General features: G+C 40.7%; 2 non-coding genes across 2 annotated transcripts; both read right to left on the reverse strand.

Moving 5' to 3' along the window:
- Window positions 1–133: 133 nt before the first annotated feature.
- TRNAV-CAC (transfer RNA valine (anticodon CAC)) lies at window positions 134–206 on the reverse strand. The gene has a single exon. It is a non-coding gene; the product is annotated as a tRNA-Val (tRNA).
- A 16,648-nt stretch (window positions 207–16,854) lies between these two features.
- TRNAV-AAC (transfer RNA valine (anticodon AAC)) lies at window positions 16,855–16,927 on the reverse strand. The gene has a single exon. It is a non-coding gene; the product is annotated as a tRNA-Val (tRNA).
- Between the last annotated feature and the right edge of the window lie 806 nt (window positions 16,928–17,733).

A 17,733-nucleotide genomic window follows, 5' to 3' on the forward strand; every position in this document is an offset into this window, starting at 1 on the left:
GTCAATAAAAAAGAAACCTAAAATCGAAGTTCTCTTTGTGATGGAAGCCAAAAAGTATTGTCATTTGGCAACGAAACCAAGAATTTCACATATTACAAGTCAATAGGAAATTACATCAACACCAAAAACAGATTGGTTTCACTGGGGATTGAACCCAGGACCTTCTGCGTGTGAAGCAGACGTGATGACCACTACACTATGAAACCTTTGAAATCCTGCAAAGTAATGGCAATTACAGACGAGTTTTGACCGCCAGGGGAAAAAAAAAAAATTCGTAGCTCTGTTGGTGATGGAAGCTAAAACATCCCATTATTCGGCAACAAAGCCAAGAACTTTATATATTGCAGGTTGATATGGAATTAATACAACACCATGAACACATGGGTTTCACTGGGGATTGAACCCAGGACCTTCTGCGTGTGAAGCAGACGTGATGACCACTACAATATGAAACTTTTGAAATCCTGCAAAGTAATGGCAATTAGAGACGAGTTTTGACCGCCAGGGAAAAAAAAACCAAATTCGTAGCTCTGTTGGTGATGGAAGCTAAAACATCCCGTTATTCGGCAACAAAGCCAAGAACTTCATATATTGTAGTTTAATTGGGTATTATTTCAACACCAAGAACAGATTGGTTTTACTGGGGATTGAACGCAGGTCCTTCTGCGTGTTAAGCAGACATGAAGACCACTACACTATGAAACCTTTGAAATTCTGCAAAGTAATGGCAATTAGAGACGAGTTTTGACCACCAGGGAAAAAAAAAACAAATTCGTAGCTCTGTTGGTGATGGAAGCCAAAACGTCCCATCATTCGGCAACAAAGCCAAGAACTTAATATACTGTAGTTTAATTGGGTATTATTTCAACACCAAGAAAAGATTGGATTTACTGGGGATTGAACGCAGGACCTTCTGCGTGTTAAGCAGACGTGATGACCACTACTCTATGAAGCCTGATGGAAAGTTACTGTGTATTGGCTAGCAGAGCAGAATTGTGACTGACGGGGCCTTTTTATTGCTGAAGGAAAGTATTTTTGGTTAATGAAACATTTACAATTGTTATTACATATTTTACCAGTTTTATTCCTACAAAGGGATTTTGCTTAAATGGAAGTTTACATTGAATGTGTTACTTATTTCTACATTTTTTAGTCGTTTGCTTTTGTATTTAAAGGAACTATATATTTTGAAACAAACAGGATTTTTATAATATGGGATTATGTTTTCTGCTAAAATGGTCAATAAATTAGAAACCCAAAATCGTAGTTCTCTTGGTGATGGAAGCCAAAATATATTATCAGTTGGCAACAAAACCAAGAATTTCATATATTACAGGTTGATAGCAAAATACTTCAACAGCAAAAACAGCTTATTTTTACTGGGGATTGAACCCAGTACCTTCTGCGTGTGAAGTAGACGTGATGACCACTCCACTATGAAAGCTGTGAAATCCTGCAAAGTAATGGCATTTAGAGACGAGTTTTGACCGCCAGGGGAAAAAAAAAATAATAATTTGTAGTTCTGTTTGTGATGGAAGCCAAAACATCCCATCATTCGGCAACAAAGCCGAGAACTTCATATATTGTAGTTGGATAGCGTATTATTTCAACACTAAGAACAGATTGGTTTCACTGGGGATTTAACCCAGGACCTTCTGCGTGTTATGCAGACGTGATGACCACTACACTGTGAAACTTGATGGAAAGTTACTGTGTATTGGCTAGCAGAGCAGAATTATGACTGACGGGGCCTTTTTATTGCTGAAGGAAAGTATTTTTGGTTAATGAAACATTTACAATTTGTATTACATATTTTACCAGTTTTATTCCTACTAAGGGATTTTGCTTAAATTGAAGTTTATATTGAATGTGTTACTTTTTTCTCCATAGTTTGGTCTTTTGCTTTTGTATTTATGGGAACTATATATTTTGAAACAAACAGGATTTTTATAATGCAAAAGAAACAGGAGAGCAGATGTGGTTGAAATGCAAAAGAGAATGACAAATTTTATTACATCATAAAAAACAGTTTTTAGATGTAGCACAGAAAAATACATATAGTTGCAACAACAGAGGGCACCTTGGCACATAAACAGTTAATCAGAATTAACAAGGCAAGTAGAATACATAAGACAACAAGTATACAGCACAGATGGCAAAAAATACAAAGTTACATGCCAGGTGATACCAGAGAACAATAGCTGGTGTGCAAGATAAGATAAAATTATACAGCACACTGGGTTTGTCAGTATATGCAAGCAATGATACATATCAGTGGCTAAATATATGCAAACACTGCTCACCAGCATGCCAGGTGATACCAGAGAACAATAGCTGGTGTGCAAGATAAGATAAAGTTATACAGCACACTGGGTTTGTCAGTATATGCAAGCAATGATACATATCAGTAGCTAAATATATGCAACACTGCTCACCAGCATGCCAGGTGATACCAGAGAACAATAGCTGGTGTGCAAGATAAGATAAAGTTATACAGCACACTGGGTTTGTCAGTATATGGAAACAATGATATATACCAGTGGCTAAAAAAATGTAAACACCGCTCACCAGCAATGATATAAAGTGCCAGATAAGTGCAGGAGCCAGAGACCAAAAGATCCCCCTCAGAAGCAAGATAACGCGCGTTTCAGGTCTTGTTAGTATAACCCTTCATCAGACCAAGGAGGGGTGGTGACTCATCTGTTCCCAGAAGCTTTAATAGACCATATGGTTCATCACATGGATCGGACCGGCCAGTCAGTGCAGGTTTAAGCTGGCACATGCGCGGTCATTGCTAATCCCACTAGCAGATGCGAGCGAAGTCAAGCCGAGGAGTGCAGGGGAGAGGGCGAAGGCAATGCCCCCCCACCAGCAAAACTCCGCCCTTGAGACATCGCTAAGCATGCCAGGGAGAGAAGAAAGACCAGGCATGTGCACACCACACATACTGGAACATACAAAGATACAGATATACGGGCTCCCACACAAACAGCAGTATAGGAACGCCAAGGAAAGAGGGCAAAGAAATAATGAAATGGCAGGAATCACAAGAATAACAGTAGTTAGCCCTCGACCAAGCAGTATATAATCCCGGCTGTCATGGGGGAAGCCACCTTGTAATCATAGTCCAGATGCACGATGTATTCAGGTAGTCATATTAACAGAGGCAGTGATCCATAGGGAGCAGAAGATGGAAGCTGCAAAGAAAAGGGCACAAAATGGCATAAAACACTTGCAGCAATAAAATTAGAATATAAAAACAGAGGTAAAAAATTGCATAGGTGGTAAAAAACCATATCTAGCAAAAAAAGGGGGGGGGAGGACAGGGGTCTAAAGGAAGGGGGCAAAGCTACGGGACTCATTCAGACCAGACGGAGCCATAGTACCCAGTAGGGTGATCCATTTGGTTTCTTTTTGGGCGAGGATCTTTTTAAGGTTCCCGCCCCTATTGCCGCCATGTACGACATCTATCCCTATGACACGCAATGATCTCGCATTACATCCGTGATGGTTCCGAAAATGCCTAGGAAGGGTCTTAAGAGTAGAAATATCGGTCACCGTCTTGGCAGCACCAATATCTCTCACATGTTCACGCACTCTCACCCGCAATTCCCTAGAAGTTAAACCTATGTATATCTTAGGGCAACTACATTTAGCATAATAGATAACATAGGAAGTTGCGCATGAGATGTAACACCTAATATCAAATGTCCGACTACCATCTGCGGTGGAAAAGGTCTTACTGCGAGAGACATTGGTGCACGCAAGACAGCGACCGCAGGGAAAACACCCGCGAATAGGATTAGTAGAACCAAAGGGATGGGAAATCACAGGAACGTAATGACTATGTACGAGAAAATCTCGTAGATTTTTGGAACGGCATGCCGTCATTAGAGGATAATCAGGGACCAAATCCCTTAGGGTAGGATCAGATTTTAGTATCGGCCAGTGTTTGTTTAATATGGCACGCATGTTATGCCATTCATGGTTGCACGCAGATATGAATCGAGCCTCTCCTGCCCCCGTATTCGCCTGACTAGATGGCTGCAGAAGCTCCTGTTGATTGGTATTCTTTGCCCTATTGTACCCCTTCTTTATGACACGACGGCTATATCCCCTATTAACTAATCTCGATGTTAGATCATGGGCCTGGGACTGAAAATTATCAGATGTAGAGCATATCCGCCTCATTCTGAGAAATTGCCCAACCGGGATGGCTTGGATGGTACAAACAGGATGAGAAGATGAGGCATGTAAAAGGGAGTTGACCGAGGTAGGCTTCCTAAAGACATCCGTCTGTAGTTGCCGACCACGGTCAACTCCAATCATAATATCCAAAAAATCAATAGACTGTAAATCATATCTAAAAGTGAGCTTAAGGTTCAATGAATTATGGTTTAAAACACCCATAAAGTCCGAGAGCTGCTCCACGGTACCCTGCCACAAAGCAAAAACATCATCAATATATCTTAACCAGCAATGCGCATGGGTAGCGGCCGGCACGCCCTCGTCGCCAAAAATGCCCCTCTCCCAATGGCCGAGGAACATATTAGCGTACGAAGGCGCACAGGCCGCGCCCATCGCAGTGCCTCTGGTCTGTAAATTAAAACCGGTCTTTGAAATTGAAGAAATTGTGTGTCAGGATAAAGTGGAGCAGCTCCACGATCAGCTCACACAAATGGCCATCACGGTTGGTATTGCTCAGAAAGAAGCGGACTGCCTCCAGACCATCATCATGGTTAATATTGGTATAAAGTGACTCTATGTCCGACGTGACAAGAAGGGTATCAGAATCCACAAAAATCCCGTCGACCCTATTCAGGACGTCCGTCATATCCTTAACATAAGATGGCAATGTTTCCACAAGAGGTTTTAAATATTAGTCGATAAAGCGACAGACAGGGTCGCATAAGCCATCTATGCCGGATACGATAGGGCGCCCCGGAGGGTGTTTGGGATTCTTGTGGATCATGGGCAGGAGATAAAAGGTGGGGATTTTGGGAGATGCAACGAAGAGGCCATCAAAAACATTCTTTGTTATAATTCCTTCATCCAAAGCACCCTGCAAGATCCGGTATAGCAAATCTGAGAAGGGGAATGTATGTTTAATAGGATTTTTATAATATGGGATTATGTTTTCTGCTAAAATGGTCAATAAAAATGAAACCCAAAATCGTAGTTCTCTTGGTGATGGAAGCCAAAATGTATTGTCATTTGGCAATGAAACCAAGAATTTCATATATTACAAGTCGATAGGAAAACACTTCAAAACCAAAAATAGATTGGTTTCACTGGGGTTGAACCCAGGACCTTCTGCGTATGAAGCAGACGTGATGACCTCTACACTATGAAACCTTTGAAATCCTGCAAAGTAATGGCAATTAGAGACGAGTTTTGACCGCCAGGGAAAAAAAAAAACAAATACGTAGCTCTGTTGGGGATGGAAGCCAAAACATCCCATCATTCGGCAACAAAGCCAAGAACTTCATATATTGTAGTTTAATTGAGTATTATTTCAACACCAAGAACAGATAGGTTTTACTGGGGACTGAACGCAGGACCTTCTGCGTGTTAAGCAGACGTGATGACCACTACTCTATGAAACCTGATGGAAAGTTACTGTGTATTGGCTAGCAGAGCAGAATTGTGACTGACGGGGTCTTTTTATTGCTGAAGGAAAGTATTTTTGGTTAATGAAACATTTACAATTTTTATTACATATTTTACCAGTTTTATTCCTACAAAGGGATTTTGCTTAAAAGGAAGTTTACATTAAATGTGTTACTTTTTTCCACATAGTTTAGTTGTTTGCTTTTGTATTTAAAGGAACTATATATTTTGAATCAAACAGGATTTTTATAATATGGGATTATGTTTTCTGCTAAAATGGTCAATAAAAAAGAAACCCAAAATCGTAGTTCTCTTTGTGATGGAAGCCAAAATGTATTGTCATTTGGCAATGAAACCAAGAATTTCACATATTTCAAGTCGACAGGAAGTTACTTCAACACCAAAAACAGATTGGTTTCACTGGGGATTGAACCCAGGACCTTCTGCGTGTGAAGCAGACGTGATGACCACTACACTATGGAACCTTTGAAATCCTGCAAAGTAATGGCAATTAGAGACGAGTTTTGACCGCCACGGAAAAAAAAACAAATTCGTAGCTCTGTTGGTGATGGAAGCTAAAACATCGCGTTATTCGGCAACAAAGCCAAGAACTTTATATACTGCAGGTTGATAGGGGATTATTTCAACACCAAGAACACATGGGTTTCACTGGGGATTGAACCCAGGACCTTCTGCGTGTAAAGCAGACGTTGATTTCCACTACACTATGAAACCTTTGAAAGCCTGCAAAGTAATGGCAATTAGAGACGAGTTTTGACCGCCAGGGAAAAAAAAAAACAAATTCGTAGCTCTGTTGGGGATGGAAGCCAAAACATCCCATCATTCGGCAACAAAGCCAAGAACTTTATATATTGTAGTTTTATTGAGTATTATTTCAACACCAAGAACAGATTGGTTTTACTGGGGATTGAACGCAGGACCTTCGGCGTGTGAAGTAGCCGTGATGACGACTCCACTATAAAACCTGTAAAATCCTGCAAAGTAATGGCATTTAGAGACGAGTTTTGACCGCCAGGGGAAAAAAAAAAATAATTTGTAGTTCTGTTTGTGATGGAAGCCAAAACATCCCGTCATTCGGCAACAAAGCCGAGAACTTCAAATATTGTAGTTGGATAGCGTAATTTTTCAACACTAAGAACAGATTGGGTTCACTGGGGATTGAACTCAGGACCTTCTGCGTGTTAAGCAGACGTGTGACCACTACACTATGAAACCTGATGAAAAGTTACTGTGTATTGGCTAGCAGAGCAGAATTGTGACTGACGGGGCCTTTTTATTGCTGAAGGAAAGTATTTTTAGTTAATGAAACATTTACAATTATTATTACATATTTTACCAGTTTTATTCCTACAAAGGGATTTTGCTTAAATTGAAGTTTATATTGAATGTGTTACTTTTTTCTCCATAGTTTGGTCTTTTGCTCTTGTATTTATGGGAACTATATAATTTGAAACAAATAGGATTTTTATAATATGGGATTATGTTTTCTGCTAAAATGGTCAATAAAAAAGAAACCCAAAATCGTAGTTCTCTTTGTGAAGGAAGCCAAAATGTATTGTCATTTGGCAACGAAACCAAGAATTTCACATATTACAAGTCGATAGGAAATTACTTCAACACCAAAAACAGATTGGTTTCACTGGGGATTGCACCCAGGACCTTCTGCGTGTGAAGAAGACGTGATGACCACTACTCTATGAAACCTTTGAAAGCCTGCAAAGTAATGGCAATTAGAGACGAGTTTTGACCGCCAGGGGAAAAAAAACAAATTCGTAGCTCTGTTGGGGATGGAAGCCAAAACATCCCATCATTCGGCAACAATGCCGAGAACTTCATATATTGTAGTTGGATAGCGTATTATTTCAACACTAAGAACAGATTGGTTTCACAGGGGATTGAACTCAGGACCTTCTGCGTGTAAAGCAGACGTGATTTCCACTACACTATGAAACCTTAGAAAGCCTGCAAAGTAATGGCAATTAGAGATGAGTTTTGACTGCCAGGGAAAAAAAAACCAATTTCGTAGCTCTGTTGGGGATGGAAGCCAAAACATCCCATCATTCGGCAACAATGCCGAGAACTTCATATATTGTAGTTGGATAGCGTATTATTTCAACACTAAGAACAGATTGGTTTCACAGGGGATTGAACTCAGGACCTTCTGCGTGTAAAGCAGACGTGATTTCCACTACACTATGAAACCTTAGAAAGCCTGCAAAGTAATGGCAATTACAGACGAGTTTTGACCGCCAGGGGAAAAAAAACAAATTCGTAGCTCTGTTTGTGATGGAAGCTAAAACATCCCGTTATTCGGCAACAAAGCCAAGAACTTTATATATTGCAGGTTGATAGGGGATTATTTCAACACCAAGAACAGATTGGTTTTACTGGGGATTGAACGCAGGACCTTCTGCGTGTTAAGCAGACATGATGACTAGAGATGAGCGAACTGGTCCCGGTTCGGCTCGAGGCAGTTCGCCGAACGGAGGTCCCGTTCGAGTTCAGTTCGTCGAACGTTCGACGAACCGAACTCGAACGTATAGGCTATAATGGGAGGCAATCACAAACATATAAAAATGCATGATAAATGTACACAAAAAGTTAATAAACATTGCCATAACACTTACCGGTCCTCGCGATCCCTTCTGCACTCTGTCTCCTGCCGCTATTCCATCCGATGATCGCTGAATCCTCCCCGTGACCAGCACTGCCAGTAGAGATGCAGGACCTATCGTGACTTCAAAATAGCCATGTGACCAGTCACGTGGCTATTATCTCATTGGCTACAGACTGGTCACATGACTATGACACGTCATGTAGGACCTGCGAGTGCATCTCTCCGGTACACGGTGCACATATGTGTATCGCCGTGTACCGGCGACATGCTCTAGCACACGGTCGACTCCCCGTTCCGTTAGGGACCGGCTGACACAGCCGGTCATTAACGGAGATCACCGTTGCCATAGCAACGCAGTTAGCGGTGACGTCACCGCTAACCGCGGCTCCGAGAGCACCATTGCTATGGTAACGCGTCTGTCAGCGTTACCGCTGTTACCGCTGACAGCCAGCACTGATCACTCATGGAGTGAAGGCTGCACGATTGTAGTGAGCATTGTAGTGAGGATGAGGTTCCCCAGCCCCAAGTGATGAGCTGGTGAACCTCATCCTTCCTCACTACAATCGTCACTACTACTACACTAGAAAGAAGACAGAAGAGCAGGATCGTGGAGGGCTGACAGGGGGTAATAAAGATGGAGTCTCTAATGTGTCTGTGTATTTATTTCTATTAAAGTATTTTTTCTCTGTGTAATGTCTTTTTTTTAACCCTTTATTGGAGATTCTTAATGGCCGGGTCAAACGTGCCTGACATTAAGAATCTCTGGCTTAATACTGGCTAGTAAAACAAAGCCAGTATTAACTCATGATTACCCAACAAGCCACCCGGCTCCAGGGCTGTTGGAAGAGTTGGATACAGCGCCAGATGATGGCGCTTCTATGAGAGCGCCATTTTCTGGGACGACTGCGGACTGAAATTCGCAGCAGAGGCGCCCAGAAACCTCGGGCTAACCTGTGCTGCGGATTCCAATCCCCAGCTGCCTAGTTGTACCCGGCTGGACACAAAAATGGGGCGAAGCCCACGTCATTTGTTTTTTAATTATTTCATGAAATAAGTGAAATAATTAAAAAAAAACGGGCTTCCCTATATTTTTGGTTCCCAGACGGGTACAAATAGGCAACAGGGGGTTGGAGGCAGCCCGTGGCTGCCTGCTGTACCTGGCTAGCATACAAAAATATGGCGAAGCCCACGCCATTTTTTTGGTGGGCAAAAAAATTCTGCATACAGTCCTGGATGGAGTATGCTGAGCCTTGTAGTTCTGCAGCTGCTGTCTGCTCTTCTCCATACAGACAGACAGCAGCTGCAGAACTACAAGGATCAGCATACTCCATCCAGGACTGTATGCAGAAGTTTTTTGCCCCCTGAAAAAATTATGTGGGCTTCGCCATATTTTTGTATGCTAGCCAGGTACAGGAGGCAGGTACGGCTGCCCCCAACCCCCAGTTGCCTATTTGTACCTGGCTGGGAACCAAAAATAAAGGGAAGCCCTTTTTTATTATTTCATGAATTTCATGAAATAATTAGAAAACAAATGACGTAGGCTTCGCCCCATTTTTGTGTCCAGCCAGGTACAACTAGGCAGCTGGGGATTGGAATCCGCAGCACAGGTTGGCCTGAGCTTTCTGGGCCCCACTGCTGCGAATTGCAGTCTGCAGCCGCCTCAGAAAATGGCATTTTCATAGAAGCGCCATCTTCTGGCGCTGTATCCAACTCTTCCAGCACCTGCCTGCTATACCTGGCTAGCATACAAAAATATGGCGAAGCTCACGTCCTTTTTTTGTAGTTTTTTGGCAAAAAAAATAAAAACTGCTTCCCTGGATTTTCCATTGCCAGTGAAGGTAACACCAAGCAGTGGGGGTTAGCAGCCAGTAGCTGCTTGGATTACCCTTAGCTAGCAATACAAAAAATGCAGCGGGAGCCTATATATATTTGTTTTTAATTATTTATTTAAATAACTAAAAATAAAATGGGCTTCCCTGTATTTTGATTGCTGGACATCACAGTGCTGTAAAAATAAATCTTTAAAAAAATGACGTAGCGCTCCGCGGTATTTTTGATTCTCAGCGCAGATAAAGCAGACAGCTATGGGTTGCCACCCCCATCTGCCTGCCGTTACCTTGGTTGGCAATCAAAATACAGGGAAGCCCATTAATTTTTTCTATTTAAAAAATATTTAAAAAAAAAATGACGTTGGGTCCCCCCATTTTTGATAGCCAGCTAGGGTAAAGCAGACGGCTGTAGCCTGAAAACCACAGCTGGCAGCTTTAGCGTGGTTGGGGATCCAATGTGGAGGTCCCCTCAGGCTCTTTTTTATAATTATTTTATAAATATTAATAATTACACAATAAAAGTAGGGTCCCCCCCAAATTGGATCACCAGCCAAGGTAAAGCGGACAGCTGTGGTCTGGGATTCTTAGGGTGGGAAGGTCCATAGTTATTGGGCCTTCACAGCCTAAAAATAGCAGGCCGCAGGCACCCCAGACGTGGCGCATCCACTAGATGGGCCACTCCTGGCGCTTCACCCCAGCTCATCCCGTGCCCTGGTGCAGTGGCAAACGGGGTAATAAATCAGGAAAAAGTAGAGAATAAGTGGAGAAAAAGTGGAGAAAAAAATGGAGAAAAAGTGGAGAAAAAGTGGAGAAAAAAATGTAGAAAAAGTGGAGAAAAAAATGTAGAAAAAGTGGAGAAAAAGTGGAGAATAAGTGGAGAAAAAGTGGAGAAAAAGTGGAGAATAAGTGGAGAAAAAGTGGAGAAAAAAGTGGAGAAAAAAATAGAGAAAAAGTGGAGAAAAAGTGGAGAAAAAGTGGAGAAAAAGTATAGAAAAAATGTAGAAAAAGTGGAGAATAAGTGGAGAAAAAGTGGAGAATAAGTGGAGAAAAAATGGAGAATAAGTGGAGAAAAAGTGGAGAAAAAATGGTAAAAAAGTGGAGAAAAAAATGGAGAAAAAGTGGAGAAAAAGTGGAGAAAAAGAGGAGAAAAAAATGGAGAAAAAGTGGAGAAAAAGTGGACAATAAGTGGAGAAAAAGTGGAGAAAAAAATGTAAAAAAAGTGGAGAAAAAATGTAGAAAAAGTGGAGAATAAGTGGAGAAAAAGTGGAGAATAAGTGGAGAAAAAGTGGAGAATAAGTGGAGAAAAAGTGGAGAAAAAGTGGAGAAAAAAATGGAGAAAAAGTGGAGAAAAAGTGGAGAAAAAAATGGAGAAAAAGTGGAGAATAAGTGGAGAAAAAGTGGAGAATAAGTGGAGAAAAAAATGGAGAAAAAGTGGAGAAAAAGTGGAGAAAAAGTGGAGAAAAAAATGGAGAAAAAGTGGAGAATAAGTGGAGAAAAAGTGGAGAATAAGTGGAGAAAAAAATGGAGAAAAAGTGGAGAAAAAGTGGAGAAAAAGTGGAGAAAAAGTGGAGAAAAAGTGGAGAAAAAGTGGAGAATAAGTGGAGAAAAAGTGGAGAAAAAAATGTAGAAAAAGTGGAGAAAAAATGTAGAAAAAGTGGAGAATAAGTGGAGAAAAAGTGGAGAATAAGTGGAGAAAAAGTGGAGAATAAGTGGAGAAAAAGTGGAGAATAAGTGGAGAAAAAGTGGAGAAAAAGTGGAGAAAAAAATGGAGAAAAAGTGGAGAAAAAGTGGAGAAAAAAATGGAGAAAAAGTGGAGAATAAGTGGAGAAAAAAATGGAGAAAAAGTGCAGAAAAAGTGGAGAAAAAAATGGAGAAAAAGTGGAGAATAAGTGGAGAAAAGAATGGAGAAAAAGTGGAGAAAAAGTGGAGAAAAAGTGGAGAAAAAAATGGAGAAAAAGTGGAGAAAAAGTGGAGAATAAGTGGAGAAAAAGTGGAGAATAAGTGGAGAAAAAGTGGAGAAAAAAATGTAGAAAAAGTGGAGAAAAAATGTAGAAAAAGTGGAGAATAAGTGGAGAAAAAGTGGAGAATAAGTGGAGAAAAAGTGGAGAATAAGTGGAGAAAAAGTGGAGAATAAGTGGAGAAAAAAATGGAGAAAAAGTGGAGAAAAAATGTAGAAAAAGTGGAGAAAAAATGGAGAAAAAGTGGAGCACCCTTTGGTGCCTTTCATGTGGCACTAAGGGGTGCTTAGCTTTTTATTTAGCCAAAAAAATGAAAAAAAAAAATGACGTAGGGTTCCCCCTAGTTTTGTAGCCAGCTGGGGTAAAGTAGACGGCTGCAGCCTGCAGACCACAGCTGGCAACCTCACCTTGGCTGGTAATCCAAAACTGAGGGCACCCCACGCTGTTATTTTAAATTAAATAAATAATTAAAAAAAAAACCACGTAGGGGTCCCCCAAAATTGGATCACCAGCCAAGGTAAAGCAGACAGCTGGGGCCTGATATTCTCAGACTAGGGAGGTCCATGGTTATTGGACTCTCCCCAGCCTAAAAATAGCAGGCCGCAGCCGCCCCAGAAGTGGCGCATCCATTAGATGCGCCAATCCTGGTGCTTCGCCCCAGCTCATCCCGCGCCCTGGTTCGGTGGCAAACGGGGTAATATATGGGGTTAATACCAGATGTGTAATGTCACCTGGCATTAAGCCCTGGGGTTGGTGAGGTCAGGCGTCTATCAGATACCCGACATCACCAACCCAGTCAGTAATAAAAAAAAATAGACGACAAACACATTTTTATTTGAAAAAACACTCCCCAAAACATTCCCTCTTTAACCAATTTATTAGAATGAAAAACAAATCCAGGTCTGGTGTAATCCAAGGGGTTGCCATGACGATCCACACTGTCCCAGTCAATGAAGAACAGAATGTTCCCCATTGGCTGGGAGAGCAGTGCAGTGACCTGAGCTAACATCAATGGGTCAGCCCAGGTCACTGCAGGGCATGACAAGTGCTGCTGTCAGCGAGGTACATTACCTGCGCTGATCTCGAGCACTGCCGACAGCCCCTGTCACTGAGTTCAATGACCGGAGCCTTCACACCAAGTCTCGCGAGAGGCCCGTGACGTCACCGCTAGTCAGTCTCGGGTCAGAAGCGAGAGGTCATGTGACAAGCGGTGGCCATGGAGGACAGTGACAGCGCTGAGGTCGGGATGGCGGGACTTCATCACCGCAGGTAAGCCGAGCGGGAACACATGTGTGTGTGTGTGTGTGTGAGTGTATGTGTACATGCCGCGGGCAGGAGGGGGCGGAGCGAGCTGAGCGGGGAAGTGTGGGCTTCCTGCACGTAACTAGGATAAACATCGGGTTACTAACCAAAGCGCTTTGGTTGGATACCCGATGTTTATCTTGGTTACCAGCTTGTGGCAGGCTGCCAGTGATGGCTCCTGCACACTGTAGCCGTAAAAAGCCCTGCTTTTTACTGCTAGAACCGTTCTCGAACGTTTCTAGAACTATCGAGCTTTTGCAAAAAAGCTCGAGTTCTAGTTCGATCTAGAACAGCCCCCAAAATCACTCGAGCCCCGAACTGGAGAACCTCGAACCGCGAACCGCGCTCAACTCTAGTGATGACCACTACTCTATGAAACCTGATGGAAAGCTACTACTACTGTATTGGCCAGCAGAGCAGAATTGTGACTGACAGGGCCTTTTTATTGCTGAAGGAAAGTATTTTTGGTTAATGAAACATTTACAATTTTTATTACATATTTTACCAGTTTTATTCCTACAAAGTGATTTTGCTTAAAAGGAAGTTTACATTGAATGTGTTACTTTTTTCCACATAGTTTAGTTGTTTGCTTTTGTATTTAAAGGAACTATGTATTTTGAAACAAACAGGATTTTTATAATATGGGATTATGTTTTCTGCTAAAATGGTCAATAAAAAAGAAACCCAAAATCGTAGTTCTCTTGGTGATGGAAGCCGAAAAATATTATCAGTTGGCAACAAAACAAAGAATTTCATATGTTACAGGTTGATAGCAAATTACTTCAACAGCGAAAACGGCTTGTTTTTACTGGGGATTGAACCTACGACCTTCTGCGTGTGAAGTAGACGTGATGACGACTCCACTATGAAACTTGTGAAATCCTGCAAAGTAATGGCATTTAGAGACGAGTTTTGACCGCCAGGGGAAAAAAAAAAATAATTTGTAGTTCTGTTTGTGATGGAAGCCAAAACATCCCGTCATTCGGCAACAAAGCCGAGAACTTCATATATTGGAACTGGATAGCGTAATATTTCAACACTACGAACAGATTGGTTTCACTGGGGATTGAACCCAGGACCTTCTGCATGTTAAGCAGACGTGATGACCACTACATTATGAAACCCGACGAAAAGTTACTGTGTATTGGCTAGCAGAGCAGAATTGTGACTGACGGGGCCTTTTTATTGCTGAAGGAAAGTATTTTTGGTTAATGAAACATTTACAATTATTATTACATATTTTACCAGTTTTATTCCTACAAAGGGATTTTGCTTAAATTGAAGTTTATATTGAATGTGTTACTTTTTTCTCCATAGTTTGGTCTTTTGCTTTTGTATTTATGGGAACTATATATTTTGAAACAAATAGGATTTTTATAATATGGGATTATGTTTTCTTCTAAAATGGTCAATAAAAAAGAAACCCAAAATCGTAGTTCTCTTGGTGATAAAAGCCAAAATATATTATCAGTTGGCAACAAAACAAAGAATTTCATATGTTACAGGTTGATAGCAAATTACTTCAACAGCGAAAACGGCTTGTTTTTACTGGGGATTGAACCCAGGACCTTCTGCGTGTGAAGTAGACGTGATGACGACTCCACTATGAAACCTGTGAAATCCTGCAAAGTAATGGCATTTAGAGACGAGTTTTGACCGCCAGGGGAAAAAAAAACAAATTCGTAGCTCTGTTGGTGCTGGAAGCCAAAACATACCGTCATTCGGCAACAATGCCGAGAACTTCATATATTGTAGTTGGATAGCGTATTATTTCAACACTAAGAACAGATTGGTTTCACTGGGGATTGAACCCAGGACTTTCTGCGTGTTAAGCAGACGTGATGACCACTACACTATGAAACCTGATGAAAAGTTACTGTGTATTCGCTAGCAGAGCAGAATTGTGACTGACGGGGCCTTTTTATTGCTGAAGGAAAGTATTTTTGGTTAATGAAACATTTACAATTATTATTACATATTTTACCAGTTTTATTCCTACAAAAGGATTTTGCTTAAACTGAAGTTTATATTGAATGTGTTACTTTTTTCTCCATAGTTTGGTCTTTTGCTTTTGTATTTATGGGAACTATATATTTTGAAACAAATAGGATTTTTATAATATGGGATTATGTTTTCTGCTAAAATGGTCAATAAAAAAGAAACCCAAAATCGTAGTTCTCTTTGTGATGGAAGCCAAAATGTATTGTCATTTGGCAACGAAACCAAGAATTTCACATATTACAAGTCGATAGGAAATTACTTCAACACCAAAAACAGATTGGTTTCACTGGGGATTGAACCCAGGATCTTCTGCGTGTGAAGCAGACGTGATGACCACTACACTATGAAACCTTTGCAATCCTGCAAAGTAATGGCAATTAGAGTCGAGTTTTGACCGCCAGGGGAAAAAAAACAAATTCGTAGCTCTGTTGGTAATGGAAGCTAAAACATCCCGTTATTCGGCAACAAAGCCAAGAACTTTATATACTGCAGGTTGATAAGGGATTATTTCAACACCAAGAACACATGGGTTTCACTGGGGATTGAACCCAGGACCTTCCGCGTGTAAAGCAGACGTGATTTCCACTACACTATGATACCTTTGAAAGCCTGCAAAGTAATGGCAATTAGAGACGAGTTTTGACCGCCAGGGAAAAAAAAAACAAATTCGTAGCTCTGTTGGGGATGGAAGCCAAAACATCCCATCATTCGGCAACAAAGCCAAGAACTTCATATATTGTAGTTTAATTGAGTATTATTTCAACACCAAGAACAGATTGGTTTTACTGGGGATTGAACGCAGGCCCTTCTGCGTGTTAAGCAGACGTGATGACCACTACTCTATGAAACCTGATGAAAATTACTGTGTATTGGCTAGCAGAGCAGAATTGTGACTGACGGGGCCTTTTTATTGCTGAAGGAAAGTATTTTTTGTTAATGAAACATTTACAATTTTTATTACATATTTTACCAGTTTTATTCCTACAAAGGGATTTTGCTTAAAAGGAAGTTTACATTGAATGTGTTACTTTTTTCCACATAGTTTAGTTGTTTGCTTTTGTATTTAAAGGAACTATATATTTTGAAACAAACAGGATTTTTATAATATGGGATTATGTTTTCTGCTAAAATGGTCAATAAAAAAGAAACCCAAAATCGTAGTTCTCTTGGTGATAAAAGCCAAAATATATTATCAGTTGGCAACAAAACAAAGAATTTCATATGTTACAGGTTGATAGCAAATTACTTCAACAGCGAAAACGGCTTGTTTTTACTGGGGATTGAACCCAGGACCTTCGGCGTGTGAAGTAGACGAGATGACGACTCCACTATGAAACCTGTGAAATCCTGCAAAGTAATGGCATTTAGAGACGAGTTTTGACCGTTAGGGAAAAAAAAATAATAATTTGTAGTTCTGTTTGTGATGGAAGCCAAAACATCCCGTCATACGGCAACAAAGCCGAGAACTTCATATATTGTAGTTGGATAGCGTATTATTTCAACACTAAGAACAGATTGGTTTCACTGGGGATTGAACCCAGGACCTTCTGCGTGTTAAGCAGAAATGATGACCACTACACTATGAAACCTGGCGAAAAGTTACTGTGTATTAGCTAGCAGAGCAGAATTGTGACTGACGGGGCCTTTTTATTGCTGAAGGAAAGTATTTTTGGTTAAGGAAACATTTACAATTATTATTACATATTTTACCAGTTTTATTCCTACAAAGGGATTTTGCTTAAATTGAAGTTTATATTGAATGTGTTACTTTTTTCTCCATAGTTTGGTCTTTTGCTTTTGTATTTATGGGAACTATATATTTTGAAACAAATAGGATTTTTATAATATGGGATTATGTTTTCTGCTAAAATGGTCAATAAAAAAGAAACCCAAAATCGTAGTTCTCTTTGTGATGGAAGCCAAAATGTATTGTCATTTGGCAACGAAACCAAGAATTTCACATATTACAAGTCGATAGGAAATTACTTCAACACCAAAAACAGATTGGTTTCACTGGGGATTGAACCCAGGACCTTCTGCGTGTGAAGCAGACGTGATGACCTCTACACTATGAAACCTTTAAAATCCTGCAAAGTAATGGCAATTAGAGACGAGTTTTGACCGCCAGGGGAAAAAAAACAAATTCGTAGCTCTGTTGGTGATGGAAGCTAAAACATCCAGTTATTCAGCAACAAAGCCAAGAACTTTAAATACTGCAGGATGATAGGGGATTGTTTCAACACCAAGAACACATGGGTTTCTTTGGGGATTGAACCCAGGACCTTCTGCGTGTAAAGCAGACGTGATTTCCACTACACTATGAAACCTTTGAAAGGCTGCAAAGTAATGGCAATTAGAGACGAGTTTTGACCGCCAGGGAAAAAAAAAAACAAAT

The sequence above is a fragment of the Anomaloglossus baeobatrachus genome, chromosome 2 (assembly GCF_048569485.1).
Source record: "Anomaloglossus baeobatrachus isolate aAnoBae1 chromosome 2, aAnoBae1.hap1, whole genome shotgun sequence".
NCBI classification, from domain to species: domain Eukaryota; kingdom Metazoa; phylum Chordata; class Amphibia; order Anura; family Aromobatidae; genus Anomaloglossus; species Anomaloglossus baeobatrachus.